This window comes from Carya illinoinensis, chromosome 3, assembly GCF_018687715.1.
Source record: "Carya illinoinensis cultivar Pawnee chromosome 3, C.illinoinensisPawnee_v1, whole genome shotgun sequence".
Classification (NCBI taxonomy): domain Eukaryota; kingdom Viridiplantae; phylum Streptophyta; class Magnoliopsida; order Fagales; family Juglandaceae; genus Carya; species Carya illinoinensis.
Genome location: NC_056754.1, coordinates 55,540,923 through 55,560,365, shown reverse-complemented (window position 1 = coordinate 55,560,365; position 19,443 = coordinate 55,540,923). Strand labels below are relative to the sequence as shown.

General features: G+C 35.5%; 1 long non-coding RNA gene across 1 annotated transcript; it reads right to left on the bottom strand.

Annotated features, from left to right (window-relative positions):
• Nucleotides 1-16,354: 16,354 nt before the first annotated feature.
• On the bottom strand, nt 16,355-18,509 carry LOC122304153. The gene is made up of 3 exons (XR_006240931.1): nt 18,129-18,509; nt 17,041-17,139; nt 16,355-16,514 (listed from the first exon to the last, which is right to left on the bottom strand). It is a non-coding gene; the product is annotated as an uncharacterized LOC122304153 (long non-coding RNA).
• Between the last annotated feature and the right edge of the window lie 934 nt (nt 18,510-19,443).

The following is a 19,443-nucleotide window of genomic DNA, read 5'->3' as shown; positions in this document are numbered from 1 at the left end:
ACTTGAATGAACATTTTTGTAGGCCAGATTGTGCTTGACTCCATACATCCATTGCTGAAGAACAATTCCATAAAGCATGTGCCACATTTTCCTCCTCTGTTTTGCATATTGGACATTTAGAAGATTCAACAATTTGCTTCTTGGCCAGGTTCAATCTTGTGGGTAGTGATTCAAGGCATGCTCTCCACATGAAATTTTTTGCTGCATTTGGTATGTTTAATTTCCAGCAGTTTGTCCAAGCTTCATTCTGAGAGTGAGATGTTGATGGTTGGCCTGCATTTGTAGTTTCCAACTCCATTTGAAGATGATAGGCACTTTTCACATTGAAATTTCCATTCTTTGTTCCTAACCACGTTAATCTGTCCTCTGCACCATAGGAGCTAATTGGGATTTTAACTATTGTAGCAGCCTCACTTTCTTCAAATACCTCCTTGATCAATACCTGATTCCATTCTTTGCCTGACTGTTTCATAAGAGTTACTACCTTAGCCTCTCTTGACAGCACCTGGTTTGTAGATTGAACCTTGTATGATGATGGAGTAGGAATCCATCTATGTTGCCAAATGTTTGTGCTCTTTCCATTGCCAATCCTCCATACCGAGCCCTTTTCAATTAGGTTTCTAGCTGAGCAAATACTTCTTCATATGAATGATGGTTTGGACCCTATTTTTGCTTGCAAGAAATCTATTTTTTTAAAATATTTCTCTTTAAGGACTTGTGATGCCAGTGATAGATGTTGTTGTAAAATCCTCCATGCTTGTTTTGCTAGCAAAGCAGTATTAAAGCATTCAAAGTCTCTGAATCCCAGTCCTCCCTTAGCTTTGACTTTTCCCATTTGGTTCAATGATACCCAATGTGTTTTCCTTTCCATTTGTTGTTGGCCCCACCAGAAGTTTCTCATGATCTTATTCAACTCTTGGAGAAGGTGCTTAGGTAGTTTAAAAACCCCCATGCAATAGGTTGGTAAAGCTTGAATGATGGCCTTGAGTAATATCTCTTTTCCAGCCTGTGATAGGAGTTTGTTTTTCCAGTTGCTTACTCGACCCCTTACTCTATCTATAATTCCCTTAAAGGCTTGATACTTTGACTTGCCTATAAAAGTAGGTAGGCCAAGGTATATTTTCATGACTTTGAGTAGCTCTAAGGCCTGCCATATCAAGTATGTGATCTTTAGTCCTCTTCTTTGTATTTGCACTGAAAAAAATTGAAGTTTTTGCCTTGTTAAGTTTCTGACCCGATCCTGTTCATATAAATCCAGCAAATCTAGCATCCTTGCCCACTCAAATGCATTGGCACGACAAAATAATAAACTGTCATCAGCAAAAAACAAGTGATTGATGCTTAATCTACTCCTTCCAAATTGAAAACCATGAATTTGCTTTGAATCTTCAGCTTGGTTCATTAGTGAGCTCAAAGCTTCTACTACCAGGATAAAAAGATAGGGAGATAAAGGATCTCCCTGTCTTATTCCCCTACTATTTTGAAACCAAGATTGTTGGGCTCCATTAATGATTAGTGAGTAAGACACAGTTGAGATGCATCTCATTACCAAACCAATCCACCTTGAGGTGAAACCCATCTTATACATAGCAGCTTCTAAAAATTGTCACTCCACCCTATCATAAGCTTTGCTCATGTCAAGTTTCAATGACATGTACCCCTGCTGCCTTTTTCCTTCAGTTCTCATAGCATGCATGGCCTCAAATGCCACAATAACATTATCCATTATTAACCTGCCTGGTACAAATGCACTTTGGGTTGGGGATATGATTTGTGACAATATGGTTTTCAATCTATTGGCTAAGACTTTCGAGACAATTTTGTATATGACATTACATAAAGATATTGGTCTGAATTCAGTAACAGATAGGGGAGTTTTAACCTTAGGAATCAGAACTATATAGGTCTCATTAATACATTTCAAATCTCCTTCAGAGTTTAGAATATCTAATACAGCTCTAGTTATTTCTTCTCCTACTATCTCCTACTGGTTTTGATAGAACACAGCAGAAAATCCATCAAGTCCTGGAGAACCTAATGGATTCATTTGAAATAATGATGTCCTTACCTCAATTCCAGTAAACTCCTGATTTAAATGTCTGTTCATGTGGTCATCAACTTTCTTTTCTAAAAACTTCAAGCACTCCTGGATCTTGTCAGGTTGGGAAGTTGAAAACAGCTCCTTGTAGTAATTCTCAAAGGTTGCTGCAATGTCCTCACGTGTGCAAGCTTCAGTTCCATCTTCTCTCACAATTTTCTAAATTTCATTATTTTTTCTTCTTTGGTTTGCAGTTCTGTGAAAGAATTTTGTATTTCTATCTCCATCTTTGAGCCATGCTTGTTTTGCTCTTTGTTTCCATTTTGCATTTTCTGCTTCCAAGAGGGCTTCTATTTCCTTTTGCTCTTGTTTAACTGCTGCTGTCATATTGCCCATATTTGAGTTCTGCATCTTGTTCAGTTTGTTCATTTTCTCCTGAGTTTGTCTCCATGGCCTGTCAATAGCATGTTTCTTCCAATTCAGTAAAGACTCCTTACATTTTTGAAGCTTTTCATGTATACCCCTCATATAAGATCCCTGCCATGGCAAGTGTTGATTCCAACTTGAGTTTATAGTTTCCTTGCATTGTTCATTAAGTTCCCAGCTTGATTCATATCTGAATATCTTTTTTCGGCCTCTTATGTCACTTCTTCTTCTTTGCATTCCTTCTCCCATGTTGAAAACAATGGGACAATGGTCAGAAGCTTGTGTTGGTAGAACAGAAATCCAATTTTCAGAAAAATGGTTGATCCAGGTTGAGTTTGCTAGTACTCGATCCAGCCTTTCTTTTATAAACTGAGTACCCTCCCTTCCATTATTCCATGTAAATTTTGTTCCCTCATATCCTAGATCACTTAGTTCACAGAATTCCAGTCTTTCTCTAAAAATTTCCATTTGTTGATAGGACCTTGGAGCTGCTCCTTGTTTTTCATGTTGGTGCAACACCTCATTAAAGTCCCCAAAGCAAATCCAAGCATTATCATTGGTGGGTTTAAGCATTTTCAGCAACTGCCATGTATTATTTCTCTGTGATGTTGAGGGGTGTCCATAGAAGCCAGTTATTTGTATGCAGTCTTGAGATTCATCCCTTTTATAAGCTAATGAGATCTGGTTTTGGGAATAAGTCTCTAAGTAAATCTCATCAATGCTATTCCATATGAAAGCAAGACCTCCACTAAAACCTCTACTGTCTACTTAGGGCTGTGCAAATTTCTGAGATTTCCGACTCCGCTCCGAATTCCGCTCCGAATTCGACTCCGACGGAGTCGGAGTAGTCGGAATTCGGAATCGGAATCGGAATCGGAGCCACTCCGAAAACGGAGTCGGAGTCGGAGTCGGTGTTCGGAGTCTGGATCTACTCCGACTCCGAACTCCGACTCCGATGTTTTTAAAAAACAACACAGAAGCAAAACGACGTCGTTTTGCTTCTGTGTTGTTTACATTCTTAATTTAAACGACGGCATTCCTTTAAGATAGGAACGACGTCGTATGGCTGCGGGCTGGGTATAGACTCCGGCCGAGGCTGGTTCTTCACTCTTCAGTTCTTCTTCGTCTCGGACTCTCGACTCCCTTCTTCCATTCGCGAAACGCCGAAACATCCCCATTTCTTCTCTCAATCTCGGACTCGTTTTTAATCTTCAACCGTTGGCCGCCTCAAAGTCAAAGCTCTCCCAAGCCGTCAACACAGTGCCCGCCGAGTCGCCTGCATCGATTCACCATTACAAACTGGTAAGCCGTAGGCCTAGGAATGAAAATTTGGCCACTGATTTTTGCTGGATGTATTTAGGTCCTATTTAAACTTTATGTGTTTTGGAAATTGCTGGATGTATCTAGGATAAATTTACAGTAAGAATCATATGTTGTTGAGGTGTAAATGGATTCTTGCGCCAGGTGTTTGAATAAATGCCTCAAAGCCTGAAAAAGCTTTGAGGTCCATCTGTATCTCCCTCTCGGTTCTGCAGCAATGAAGGTTGGAAAGTACATGGCAGCAAGATGCTTGCTAGATATATGAATAAGTATTATACTATTATGTACACGAGTGAGAGTGATTTATGAGACCAAATGCAATAAGAAAGTATTCTAATCAAAGTAATCAAAGTAATCTAAATGGTATTATACTCAAAAGTCAAAAGTAATATAGACCAACACATCTAAAAATTAAGTCTCGTGCACGCCCCCTTTTTATTATTCACAAGTAATTAAGTCTATTTGATATGATATGTGACTCCATTAATCTCATCATTGTTGTCGAACCTAACATGGCCCATATATGTCTTGCTTGTGTTTTTCTTGTCGTGTTCAATATATATATATATATATATATTAGTTAGGCCGAATTAAAATTATCAACTATTCTTTGATATAAATATTCTTTAGAATTTGAATATACATAGGCATTCGAATCATATTGCTTTAAATGTTGTTGGTGAATAATATGGATCTTGCATTATCAAGCCGGAGGGATTAATATTTTGTGATATATCTTAATTGGTGCGTGGGAACCTATTGCTGTTTGTTTACTGCTGCTGTCATTTGAGAACCACTACCCGATGATAATCATATATGTGTTACTCAATATTTTACATCTATTTTACAATAATGAAAAAATTGTTATAATTTAATAGACATATTAAACTAGGTCAACTTATAAATTTTTAACTTAAACCAAATTTTTTTCATCTAATAATCTTTCATTTCGCATTTCTCAAACATCACAAATTTACCTAAACAATTACAGTACATTCCCTTAATCTTAAAAAGGAAAAAAACTACCTATATACATTCTCAACCAAAAAGATTATCCCTATTAGATTACAAAAAGTTTAAAAGATAAAAAAGTGAAAAAAAAAAAGGAAAACCTGAAAAATACCAACCAAAATTAAAAGTTGCTACAAAAAACAAAGAAAATCCTTAATAAAACCAATATCATTGATAGAAAGAAACATTACAAGTACTTTTTGTCAAGCCACATGGCTTGAGAAACAAACTTGGGAACATTCTCACTCATTCTCATAACTATCAATATGTGAATCCCAACTCGATTTGCCAAATGGGGCCCTATCACACCACAGAAAGTGTGAACCTTCATTATTCTATAAATTGCACCATGAGAACTTTATTAAAGGTGAAGGGGGAAAATAACTATTTTTAAAATGGTACAAGATACATGGTGATTTTCATTATTTTATAGATATGGAGGCTTCACCTAGTGGAAGGTCAGAAGAGAATCCAAACCCCACAATCCCATCACCGACACCGAGATCTAGACCCACTTCTAAAGCAGCTACTTCTTGTGCAAGTAGCCGATTTCCAATGCCAGTAGACATAGAACAGGAGGATGAGTTTAATGAGGATGGGGAGATGGGTATTGGGGATCTACCACCTCCATCTACAACTCCATCTCAACCACGAAATACTAGAAAAAGGTCTTGGACATGGAAGCATTTTACCAGGATTCTTGGTAATCCTGAGAACCCACAGGCCCAATGCCACCACTGTGGGCAACTCTGCAAATGTCATTCAAAGAAGCACGGCACCGCTGTCTTAATAGCCCATCTCCAAGGTTGCCAACGATATAAAATGTCGAAGGGAGAGGCAGCCACTGATCAGACCAAGCTTAGTTACGAAGCTTCTACGGCCACTGATGGTACACAGATAAAGAAAATGGTCATCCCTCAATACAGTGAGAAATTGGTAAGGGATATGCTTGCAGAGATGATAATTGAAGATGAGATGCCTTTTACCACAGTCGATAAAAGAGGCTTCCGAAAGTTTGTCAAGACTCTTGAGCCACGATTTCCATTGCCATCACGGTATACGGTGATGCGGGATTGTATGAAGAAGCATGCAAAAGAGAAGGCAGAGATGAAGAAGATGTTCACTACCACTAGCCAGAGAGTGTCATTTACGACTGACACATGGACTTCCATACAGAACATTTCCTACATGTGTATCACAGCGCACTACATTGATAGTGAATGGAATTTGAGGAAACGGATTATTGGGTTCAAAGAAATTATTGATCATAAGGGAGCATCAATTGGGGCACTGATGGATGATTGTTTGAAGGATTGGGGAATTCAAAAGGTTTTATGTATTGCAGTTGACAATGCCAGTGCCAAGGACACCGCAATTGAATGGTTCAAGAGAAATACGAGTATGAAAGCTGATGTCATCCGCAACCACGAATTTATTCATGTTCGATGTTGTGCTCATATCCTCAACCTTATTGTCAGTGAGGGGTTAAAAGAGGTTGATGATTCCATTACCAGAGTCCGCAACATTGTGCGGTATGTGAGGGCTTCCCCTCAAAGGCTGTCAAAGTTCAAGAAAATAGCAAGCCAGCTTGGAATTTCATGTTCTAAGACATTGTGTTTGGATGTTCCGACTCGATGGAACTCAACATACCTTATGTTGGATGTGGCACAAAAGTACCAAAGAGCATTCGAGCGGATGGAGGTCGAGGATGGGGCACTTAAGTATGCTTTGCTGGAGCCTGCAGGAAAGGGGCTTGGTGCGCCAGACACACATGACTGGACTAGTGTGGGGTATTTTGTGAGATTTTTACAAGTTTTTTATGATATGACTATGCGGATATCTGGATCCGCATATACAACTGCAAACTTATTCTTCAGCGAGCTCTCAGAGCTTCACTACCACTTACAAGAAGGTTGTACGGGTTCATGTGGATTATTATCTGGTATGGCTATGAGGATGCAGGCCAAATATGATAAATATTGGGGGGATGTTGAGAAAATAAATAGATTGCTTTTTGTGGCTGTGATCCTTGACCCCCGATATAAGTTGGCCTTGATAGAATTTTGGGCAAATTCCACAATGGGGGCAGTGAAGGCTGCACGGTTTATTACAGGGCTTAAAAAGGATCTTGATGACTTATATTCTCACTACAACAATAGTGGTCAGCCTTCATCCGCAGCGGGCACCTCACACTCGAGGCCGACACCTCTATTCGATGACCGTAGCTCAGATGACTCATTAAATCCACCTCGTCGAGGTTATAACATTGTGAATCAGTATCATCAGCTCGTTGCAACAAGGAATATTATGCAGTGTACTTCTGAGATTGAACGGTATTTTATGGAAGAGGTCGAGGCACCTAGCGAGTCATTTCAGCTTTTAACTTGGTGGAAGGTTAATTCCACCAAGTATCAGATCCTTTCTCGTATTGCCCGAGATGTGATGGCCATTCCAATCACTACAGTTGCCTCTGAGTCAGCATTTAGCACTGGAGGTCGAGTATTGGATTCTTACCGGAGTTCATTGTCACCGTCAACTGTGGAGGCCCTCGTTTGCACACAGAATTGGTTGAGTGATACGCCCATTGGACTAGATACCATTGGTTTTGATGCTGATAGTTATAAGCTTGAATCAGGTAACTTTGTTTGAGTATTTCAATTGATTTATTTAATTCTTTTTATGATTTCATAAATCTATTAACCTTATACTTTTTATGATTTCATAGATATAATTGTGAATCCTAGCATACTTGCCGATGACTGATACTTGGAGTGTGGCTAAGTTGATAAACTCGCGATTAAAAAATATTGGTGAGAAATGATAATCATTTGTTTCTGAATCATTTTTATTTAATCATTTTTTTTCTTTTTATTGATTGTGACTTTTTATTTTAATTTCAGGTATCACCAACGAGTTAACGACAAACCACGATATATTGAAAGATGTTTTGGAGCACCTCTGTATTGGAAGATGTTTTTATTTTGGTATTGGAATTTGGAAGATGTTCGGAATAGCATTTAAACTATTATCAATGTTTTGGACAATTGTATAAGAGTTTTCTTAAAGATGTAATATGTATTATATATATATATCTATATATCTATATATCATTTTTTTTCAAAAAAAAAAAAAAAAACTCGGAATCGGAATCGGAATCGGGCGGATGTCGGAGCCCGATTCCGTTCGGAATCCATCGGAACTCCGATCGGAGTTCGAACTCCGAATAAGGTATCGGAGTCGGACTCCGACTCCTCGTCAAAGTCGGAGTCGGAGTGAAACTCCGTTTCCGACTCCAGTCGGAGTCGGAGTTCGGAATTGGCAATTCCGACTCCGTCGGAGTCGGAGCCCAGGCATAGTTCTTAACTTTGTTTATTTATAAGAAAGTATTTCATTTTTGACTTTTGGTTTCTCTCATGATTTGCAATATTACAAATATGCCATTTCAATTCTTTGTCGCGTAGCCCTCTCTAAAACATATAAAAAAAGATGTATATTACTGTAGCATCGCAAAACACATTCAAACTTATATTTACAAAATTGCCATCTAGCTTTTTAGGAAGTGTGTTATAATGTAATTCAAACCTATGATAATATTTACAAAACTGCCATTTAGCTTTTCATGAATTGTGTTATTTAAATTTATATCGATATTTACAAGGCTGCCATTTATCTTTTCTAAAAGCATAACACGTACCAGTTAAAATATTTTAATGCATTATTACCCTTCTAAGTCAGGGCAACAAGTGATTGCTTTTAAATTTATTTTTTATGTGAACTTGTTAAGAGTTAAGATTATATTATCCATTATTAAAATTAAAACTTAGATTATATTAAACAGTAAGGCTTTAATCACAAATTAAGTAATGAACTACAAAGTGAAGTTGTGGAAGTAGCGCTAAGAGGTAAGTAGTTTAATCATAAATTATGATTAGCACATAGATGGACTATTGCTATTAAAGCCAATCCTTTTATAGACATACTTTTATGTACCATGCATGTTGTGATCTATGTAAGCATATCAATCATCAAAGCATATGATCATGTTCATTTTTCGCATCATGTTCATGTTCAGCATGTTACAAATATTTATATTAGTATGAATGTCATGCATATCATGTCGCATAAGATACGTAAGTTATCTTAACTTCAAGTACAAGATAAGATCAAATAAGTTAATTAGATGGTCTTTCAGTTCAGTTTCAGGGTGGATGTACAAGCCACGGACTCAAGCTTAGTTTACCGTAGTATGTCAGAATACTACTCAGCGGCTCCCCTTGCTGCAGCGGGATGTGTGGCTGGTACTCAACCTTGCACATGATGTTTAGTGTGTGGGTCAGTCAGATCAGTCAGTTAATCAGTTAATTCAGATAAATTAAGACATTCACGTATAGCATGAGCATTAACATGATATGACAAGAATTCTATTCTTTTAGCATGAAAAAATTTATAAAATGTCTTTTTATTTTTATATTTACATTGTGGTGAATTCTTACTGAGTTTTCGACTCATTTTAATTTTTATTTCTATTTTTTTAACCTTCCAGGTGGGGAGAATGAGGACTAGGAGCAGGCGGGCCAAGTTTAGAAGGAGTGGACTAATGAACCTTAGAATGTATTTATGGTTTTGTTTTTATTTAGTTGGTTTGGAAACTTATATATGACTATATTTTAGACAATGATTTTACTTAAGTTTATTTTGGAAAAGAACAAACAATGTTTTTATTTTCATGCAAGTCTCTTATCTGGCTTAAGTTACATATGTACGTGACATTCCTAACCCTAGGGAAGGAGATGTTACACTAGATCTTCAATTCTTCATTCCATATTCGAAAACAGTCTTCAGTTTTCAATAGTTGTGACGCCTGCTTGTGCTCCAAAATCTATATAGATATGAAAAACATTAAGATTAAACATCAAATATTAATAAACTTGGATAATGAAAAATAAATTAAATTAATTTATAAAAATAAATGAATATTGAATAAGAAAAACATAACCAGATTCTACCACAAAACTTTCCACATTATCCATAGCCTCTCAAATATCAATTGGCGTTGTTGACAGATGTCGCAACCAATTTCTGAGTACAAATAAGTGCATTAACTGTTCTCAGAGCCAATGAACTCAAAAATGATCGAATACACGCCCTCCTGCACTAAATATTGACTCTGAGGCAACAGTGAAAACAAGCATGACTAACAAATCTTGTGCAATCCCCGCAAGTATAGGATAATTAACCTCATTTTGTCTTCATCATATCGACAAATCAAAAGATGGACTTAGTGTCTCACAATCACCTAATAAATATCGGTCCACCTCTGTTTTCGAAGCTGTAGATTCAATCTCAGAATCTGTCTGATACCAATCCATGTACAATTGTGACTCATGATAGTCTTCACTTTCTCTTGCGGGTGTAGATGTCGAAGCGGGCACATGTTCTCAGCTACTCGAGGTAGAACCAAATGTAGCATTATATTCAACATAAAAGTCTAATAATAACTATCTCACACTAAACACCAATTCCTCAACTTGAGTTTCGTCATGAATTTTTCTCGAGTTGCAGGTGAGAAGCCCTAACTTATTTCAAGGATCAAGCACAACAACAATCAACAACAACAAGTTCATCTTATCCAATGAACCCCAATACTTATCATATTTCATTCTCATACTTATGGTCATATTTATCAAACAACTATTATCACTCTCACTCAGCCTAACCAACTTTTTTTGAAACATACAAATCTCTACAAAACTTGTATTTGCTGTGACATGAAGGGACCCAAAAAATTGATAAGAGGCTTTATATAGCATCTTCAAAAATTACACAAAAACCCGTACTATCTACCACTCATCAGCTCTAGGAGGCACCATGTGTCCCTCATTAAATTAAGATAGAAAATTATAATTCTTACTCTCCAACTGCCTATAAGTCTTCTCAAATTTCTCAGTCCCATCAAACATCATGTAAGTTGAATTCCATTAGGTTTGCACATCAAGACACAAAATTTTCTTATAATTAATTTTTTCCTTTCTACACATTTCTTAAACTTATCTAATCTAGTAGGGGAGGAGCGAACATATCTAACCTTATTCTAACCATTGTGATGGCGTCATTACACTCATTTAAATTCAGGACAAGATTTAAAATATGAGCACAATATCTTAGGTGCATATACTTCCTACCCAAAACATTCCCCGTCAAAAAATGCTTCAAATAGAATATTGCAATATCATTTGAGATAGCATTATCAACAGTCACAGTAAATATTTTATCAATGCCCCAATCAAATAGGCACGATTCAATATATCTCTCCATTGTATCCCCTCGATGATTAGGGATTAAACAAAAATTAATAATTTTTTTTTCAACTTCCAATTATTATCAATAAAATTGGTAGTTAGGCACATATGATGTAGATTTTGTACCGATGTCCATGCATCGATAATCAATGAACCTCTCATCCTCATCTTTAAACAACTTTTTAAGCTTGACCTTTTCAAATGTAAACAATTTTATATAGTCTCTTGCAACTGTGACATGACATGACACTTTAAATTTTACTTCAAGCAACCAAACCATCTTCCTAAATCCTTATCTTTGAACAATTCAAAATGGCAATTCATCAATAATTATCATCTCTGCAATGGCCAACCTCACAGCCTCTTCACTATATTTGTAAGTTACAAAATTCCTTACCACACTACTATCACTCTCTCAAATCCCTTCTTCGGGTGTTGTCTCACTTGCAAATATATTTTGATATCTATCTAGAGGCCCACACTTATGAGGATTTTTTGTACATGCAAATAGGTGGTTTTGCACAGTTGAAGTCTTGTTCCTCTTTGAGTGGCAAGTGTAAATCTTGCCACAACAGTTACACTTAGTCTTAGGATCATCTACGGGACAACCTGAATTTTTATAAATAGTCCCAAACAATTTTCGGGTCTTTCTCCTTCTGTTTCCTAGGAAGTGGACAAGTATTACTATTAGGGGCACTTGAATGTTTTGGTGTTTGGGTCTTTCCCAAATTAACAGTTTGTTCATCATTATCAAGATTAATTGGAGTTGATGAGAAATCTATCTAACATGTGAAAAATTAAATTCATAATTAATTAATAAACATATTTAACATACTAAGTCACTGACAAGTGACAAACAGAGCAGATTGTAAGATTTTTCTAACATGCCAAGTGCCACTACCAACAACCAAACATGGTAATATAAAGATTTTTCTCTAACATTTAATTTTAAAAAACTAAGATTTTTCTCTAACAATCTACATAATAACAAGTGAAGATGAATCTGATTTTCTATTTCATTTAAAAAAAAAAAAAAACTAAGATTTTTATACATACATATGGCCCAACATAATACGTTGAACATGGTAATAATTTTTCTCCAACAATCTACATACTTATTACTGACAAGCAAAGTTTTTTTTTAAATCATAATAAGCATTAAGCAAAGTTTTACAATCGAAAAGTTAAATTTGAAAATCATAATAAGCAAGATGATTTTTTTTTCCTATCTAGTGCGAAATGGAGAAAGGGAACCCTCGAGACTCAAGACAACAGTGCCGAGACGATGGGCTCATAGCAGCGTCATCCAGGCTCGAAGTGGGAGACTGCAGTGGGGGTTGAGAATCGCAGAGGCTAGGAAATGAGAAGTGCCGAAGTGGGAACTGAAAATTAAGTGGAAGGGGAGGATTAGATTTTACCCTAATATGAAACAACGCTAGCGCCGTTTGGCTTCATATATATTTTTTTAAGTGTTAAAGGGCCCAAAAAGATGCTATTTCACTCATTTAAGTGAAATGATGTCATTTCTATATATATAAAATGAAAAAATATATATAAGAATCGGTTGGCCGGTTCAACGGTTTTTCATATAAAAGAACCGAAACTGAACCAACCGACATTGGTTCCTATATATTTCACTCACCTATCGACTGGTTTTAGTTAGTGAAGGTCGGTTTTATGTACAGCCCTACATTGAGGGATGAAGCCTAGGGGGCTACAATCCCTAAAACATTTTCAAAAATCTGTTTTAATATATAGTTTTCTTAAAGATGTCTTTAATATAAAGACAATTTATCCTATCAAAAAGTTAAAAAAATAAAAATAAAAACAAAGTTAAAATTTACTCTCTCAAAAATCTTACTCAATACTTAATTTTCTAGATTTGGATCTTTTAGTCTTTCAAATTTTTTTGGCAACGTTTTCCGAACAAGGGTGGTGTAACTCTATGTAGTGAAACAACCTCGATGGCCCAAAGCTTTCCGTGAGCATGGTAACACGCAACATAAGGGCATCGTGTGCACTCACCGACATTGTTGTGGGCACTGTGCATTGCACACTGCATGGGTGCTAAGCATAGTGCACGCAGTACCATGGGGACTGCATGTGATGCTATGCTCACCAACTTAGTGTGATGCACACTTGGAGGTAAAGGGAGCACCAAGGTGCGGCAGGGCTGCCTCTGCTACACATGAGCTATGCAACAAGATGGAATCATATGCTTTACTACAGGTTTAGATATGTGCATATTTGCATGCTAAGCATCGTCCTCTATTGTAGGTGCTGGCACCACTGCAAACTGTTCCTTGGGGTAAGAGATGGTAGGGCAGAGCACGACGATATCGTGCACACTAGCTAGGTGCAGCGTCACCCATGCCACAGCATGCACCAGGCGGGTGCAGCGCACACAGGTAGCGACAATGTAGAGTTGCCCTGACACTATGCCAGTGTCATGGTACAATGTTGCACGGTATGCTGAGTAGGGTAGCAATGCCATAGCGCTTTGGCTCTACCAGGAGTCTCGGCATTGCAATTAATGGTCGCGTGCACTACGGCGGTGGCCTAAATTTTTTTCTTATGTGACATGAATAGCAATCGTAATGAATGAGGAAGAAGATGTACCGTTGCGGGTCCTTGTGTTTTTTTGCAAACACTTTTGTGCTAGAAACATATTAGGGCTTATTTTAAAACAAATCTTTTCATCTGGAGTCAAAACGGGCCTATTTTTTCGATTTTGTTTTAATAAATTGGCCCATGTTATATTTTTAAAGCAAAACATAGTCTTATTCCAATCTGCCATATGATATAAATTTCAAAAATTAGATTAGAAATTAATAATTATGTATTATGGCATAAGAACTGATTAAGAAGCTTAGCGTATTTTTGATCTTGATACCTATGTTAATTATTTTTGTTCTAATTTAAGTTGATGTAGATAATTTCTTAGATGTGTGTACAGTTACATGCATATAGAATATATAGCAACTTTGAGATAACCGGAAAAAAAAAAAAATGCTCTAGAAATTGGGTATACGGAATGCGTATAGAATAACAACTTTGAGATAACAAAAAAAAAAGTCTAGATTGAATATGCGACATGCGACTTATATGACGCATTTGTGGAAGGCTTCCTCTTGCCTCGGCTTGTACAAATTTGTGGAATGCTTCCATGCATGCATGAAATTCAGTTCTTTGTAGGTCGAGCAATACTGATATATAAATAATCACTTGAGTTGTGCGTGCAAGCATTCATGATCAATGACTTATTATATGCCACATGATCAAGGACTTAAAAGAGAAGTGAGATTGAGAATCAGGTTCGAAATATATATATATATATATATATATATATATATATATATATTACAGTCAACAAATTGTTTCAAATATATTATTGAGAAATGGTAATTGATGGAATAGGAAGTTCTAAAATCATGGACTAGCGTGTTTGGTTACACAGATGAGATGAAAGTTGAATAAAATATTACTTGAATATAATTTTTATTTTAAGATTTGAAAAAGTTAAATTATTTTTTATATTTTATTTGAGAATTTGAAAATATTATAATTATTAAATACAATGAGATGAAATAATAAACCAGGCATAGTCTTAGACCTACTGTAGTTATTATTTCTCATTACTTTTGTCATTTTGGTTTCCCACCCCCTTAATTATTATATAATTTTATTATCATTCTTTCAATAAAGAAAGAACGAAAAAAAAAACCATTTACCTTATTATAATTTATAGCTTTTTTTTTTAAAAAAAAAAAGTAATTATTATAGTTCTTGACTTATCGGCATTTACTCATTTGGCCTATGAAATATTCCATTTTCAACTTTTTGTATTCTCTCTAGTTAATGGATGAGGAAGAAGATACCGTTGCAGGTCCTTTTTTAGGAAACATTTTTGGGCTAGAAACATATTTGGGCTTGTTTTAAAACAAATCTTTTCATTTGGAGTCAAAATGGTCCTAATTTTTAGACTTTTTTCTTAAACTGGCCCATGTTATATTTTAAAAACAAAACCCAATCTTATTCCAATCTGTCACATGATATAAACTTGCACAAAAATTAAGTTATAAATTAATAATTAGGTATTATGGTGCAAGAAATGATTAGGAAGCTTAGTGTATTTTCGATCTTATGACCTATGTTAATTATTTTTGTTCTAATTTAGGTTGTTGTGGAGAATTTCTTAGATGTGTGTGCAGTTCAATGCATATAGGATAGCAACTTTGAGATAACCAAGAAGAAAGCTTAGAGAGTGGGTATGCGACTTATATGACGTATTAATCTCTACCATGAGCAATGGTTGAAAATAAACGATGATTCTTATGAATTTCAGATAACCAGGCTATCACTGTTGTAAAAACTTCTAAAATGTCTTGAGTGAAATTGGAATGCATGCACTACATCCTAGAAGTTGAAGGGAATGACTAACTCACAGAACTAAACCACTATTTTTCCTTTGAGAATCTTGCAGGTAATCACGGAAGTTGTGCTATTTTTTTTTTTTTTTTTTTTTTGTATTGCAAAGATTAAGTACTCCCAAATTTGAGCCCGACACTACAAAAAAAGACAGATTTGCCGGCGTTGGTTATGTGCCGGCAACTGTCCAAAAAAAGGCCACTAATTAATTAGCGGCATTTTTCTACAGACATAACCATTCACCAATATTGGAGGGTCGCTATTTCCATGTTCCGGCATTTGCGCAAACGCCGGTATTTGTAAATCTCATTAGTTACGTTTGTATACAATATAGCGGCATTTCAAGAAATGCCGCCACAATACCTGCATTAACAGCGTTTCTCGAAACGCTGCTACTTTATCATTGCCATCCCCTTGCATAAATTAGCGGCGTTATAAAAGCCGTTGCTACTACATTGCTGACGCATCATATAAATTGACAGTATTTATTTAAATGCCACTAATAGTATGTTGGTGGCGGCTTAAATAAATTAACGACGTTTATCTAAATGCCGCCACTAATTAAAATAACGACGTTACCATAAATGCCACCACAAGTACATTGCCACCGCATTGCATAAATTAATGGCGTAATATAAATGTCGCCACTAGTTCGTTGCCGGCACATTATTTTAAATTAACAACATTAATATAAACGTCACAACGAATATGTTACTGGCTCATTGCATTAATTAATGACGTTTAGAACGCACCAATAATATGATATACCACAATAAAAAATATAATTTATAAATTAATAATAAATAAGATGTAATGGGTCATTATTCATATAATAAAAAAAATTACAAATCAAATCATATGAAAATTCTTCTTCATGGATAATTCTTCTTCTTCACATTGTTTGTCATTAGCTTTAGGACCCTTTTATTCATGGGTAGTTCTTCTTCATATTTATCCAATAGTTCTTTCAAATTTTTATGCGGTCGTTGAGCCTGCAAAAAATCAGAAAATTCATACTATATTAATAGAGAGTAATATATGTTAAAGGAATAATAGATGAAGTGGCAAATGTAATTGGGAGTGAAGCAGATATATATGTTAAAGGTTCTAAAGATTAATATAAAAATTCAACAATTAAAGTCTCTTGCCTTGTATGATTATCTCTTTACTCTAATACCTATTGAACCTAATTTCATATAATAATAATAAATAAATAAAAACAACAAGCTTTTCCAAGCTTTAGAAATGTAAAGACTTGAGTATTAGAAAAATCACACAATGACTTAAATTAATCAATTATTTGGGTTGAAAGTACTCAAAACATGATTTTACACAAAGCTTGTAAATTTCCAACTACAACTTGCAAGCATTCAAACTAGCTCTGCGCTTAGAACCATATGAAGCCCAGCATAACTACTGAAGCAACATGCCAATCAAGAATGCCAAAATTGGAGAGTACATAAGTGTAGGCATCATGATATCCAAGAACTTTGATATAAAATAGATTGAAGCTCTTACATGATGAACATTGATAGCATCCGAGAACTTCTCAAATGCTTGAATCCACTTGTGATGATTCCATCCCCATTGAATATCAATAGAAATCACTTGGTAACCCTTCACATACATTTCAAATGGAGTTCATTATTCAATCTTAGTTTAAAATCTTAAGGATAGATTTTAAGGATATACAACATCAAAATATTAATAGTTATGGTAGCAATTAAGAAGGTTTTATGGCCATGAACACGAAACAGAAGTTAGAAACGTGAGCATCAATAAAAGCTTCCTTTTTAGATAAGTAAGAGTCAATAAAACTTTAATGTTGAAGGGAATCTAGCTCCATCTCATACAAATAGATAGATAACAATAATTGAAGCACAACTTCGTTTGTCCCTTTAAGATTTGCACACTTCTACAAGTTCATGATACAAAATCCTCATCCCAAAGAGACCATGGAGAAAATCAATAACTTATAATATTCAGCCTCTGTGTGTTCGTTGCAGCTGAAGGAAAAAGACTACTTCTAGGATTTTTCATTTAAGCTTGGGTTGAGTTCTACAACCCAGCAAATTATTGAGTGAGCTACTCCCTGGAAAATAGCCTTTTAGAGGTTCAGAAACTTGCTTTGTCTAGCAAGTTAAAACCCAAAAAAATATATAAATGTATATTATCTTGACTTTGTGTAATTGAAAACCAAAATACAAACATTTGAGAACCTTTTTTCATTATAGAGCGACCTTAATCATGCAAGTTGGGACACACTCCTATACTTGGAAAAGCTTTAATTCAGTGTGTAAAGATGAGCAAAGACACTAAATTACTTCTCTAAAAAAAAAAAAAAATAGCATGGTTATACAATTTGGAACATTGTAGAAGTAGGCCAACACAAGTCATTTACTCTAAAATTGGAATTACACAAACTGTGGCACGATTAGAGAACATAAGCCATAGCATTTGGTTCCAAAATTTGGAACTCACAATTAAAGATTAAATATATAAACCTACAGCATAGATTTAGATCTGGCTCTATCTCCATGTCGATGAAACATGGAGATCAAGGAACATAGGGTAAGGTGACAGAGGAGGAAAAACAGAGAGCTTACTGAGAGGGAAGGCACCGTGCAAATAGCCTAGTTGAGTTGAGAATCATGATGGCGTGGCTAGAGGTTCCTCTAATGTGGTGGTGAGACACATAGAGGGAGAAAAATTAGTTGTGTTATGACTTCCCTGTGTTGGTTGGTGGTGGCTGTAGGAGATGCCGATCAAAGTCGTGGATGCCAACTCTGTATGGGCAAAATTATCGAAGCCCTTTTCCGCAAATCAATCGATTTCCTAAGCCCTAATTTGCATAACCCACAGAGTTATCCTCCACCCATGTAGTGTGGATCTTCTATTCGTTTGCACTATAAAGCCAAAATGAATGAGATTGGGAGGGAAGAATGAAATAGATCCCCGCGGAAAAGGGTGATCGTAGAGAGAAAGCTTTGTTCACAAAATGATTTCATCCCAAAAAATTTGGGAAATGATAGGCAGCGAGATCCCTATCATTTGTCCCGCTTAACTTCTTCTTCTTCTTCTTTTTTAATTTTTTTTTTTTTACACAAAGATTAAGAAAATTATGTTTAATTATATTTTGAAGTTTATTCATTTTTTTAAAATATTTAAAAGTGTTAAAAAAATATATAAAAAAAAAAACACTTTTAAATATTTTTTTCAAATCATTTTTTAACACTTTTAAGTATTTTGAAAAAATGAATAAAATTCACAGTATAATTAAACATAATTTTCTTAATCTTTCTATAAAAAAATTTCAAAAAAAAAAAGTGGAGCGGGACAAATGAACGGGATCCCCCAGCGGGATCCCTAGCATTGTCCAAAAAAATTTACTCTTTATAGTAAGTTAATTTTATTGCCACGACCGAATCTCGCCGTAAAAGGATAATTTTACCACCAAATCACTCTCGTGGCTGGGCAGGTCGCTGTAACATCTCATGACATTCTTCACAAACAAGTTTAGTCTGAAAACATAAGGAATTCTCACTATGCTTTGTCGTGGAAAAAGAACTAGTGGCAAAAGGCCCATTTTGTTGTAGTGGCTATACATTATTACTGGTGTAATAATATAAACGCCGAGAAACTACAAATTTACCGGCGTATAATTGATATATTTTTAGCGTTTTTATAAATGCCGCCAAAACTATATATTATTACCGGCATAATAATAGAAACGCTTGAAATCTTAGTAATTTACTGGCGTAAAAATTAAGCGCAGGTAATAAAATATTGTTACTGGTGCATAAACAAATGCCGATAATATAAACACCGGCAATTCTTAATTTTTTTGTAATGCGAGTATTATAATCTTAAAAAAACTTAGATTAACTCACATATATGTATATACTCTCTAAAACTTGCTAG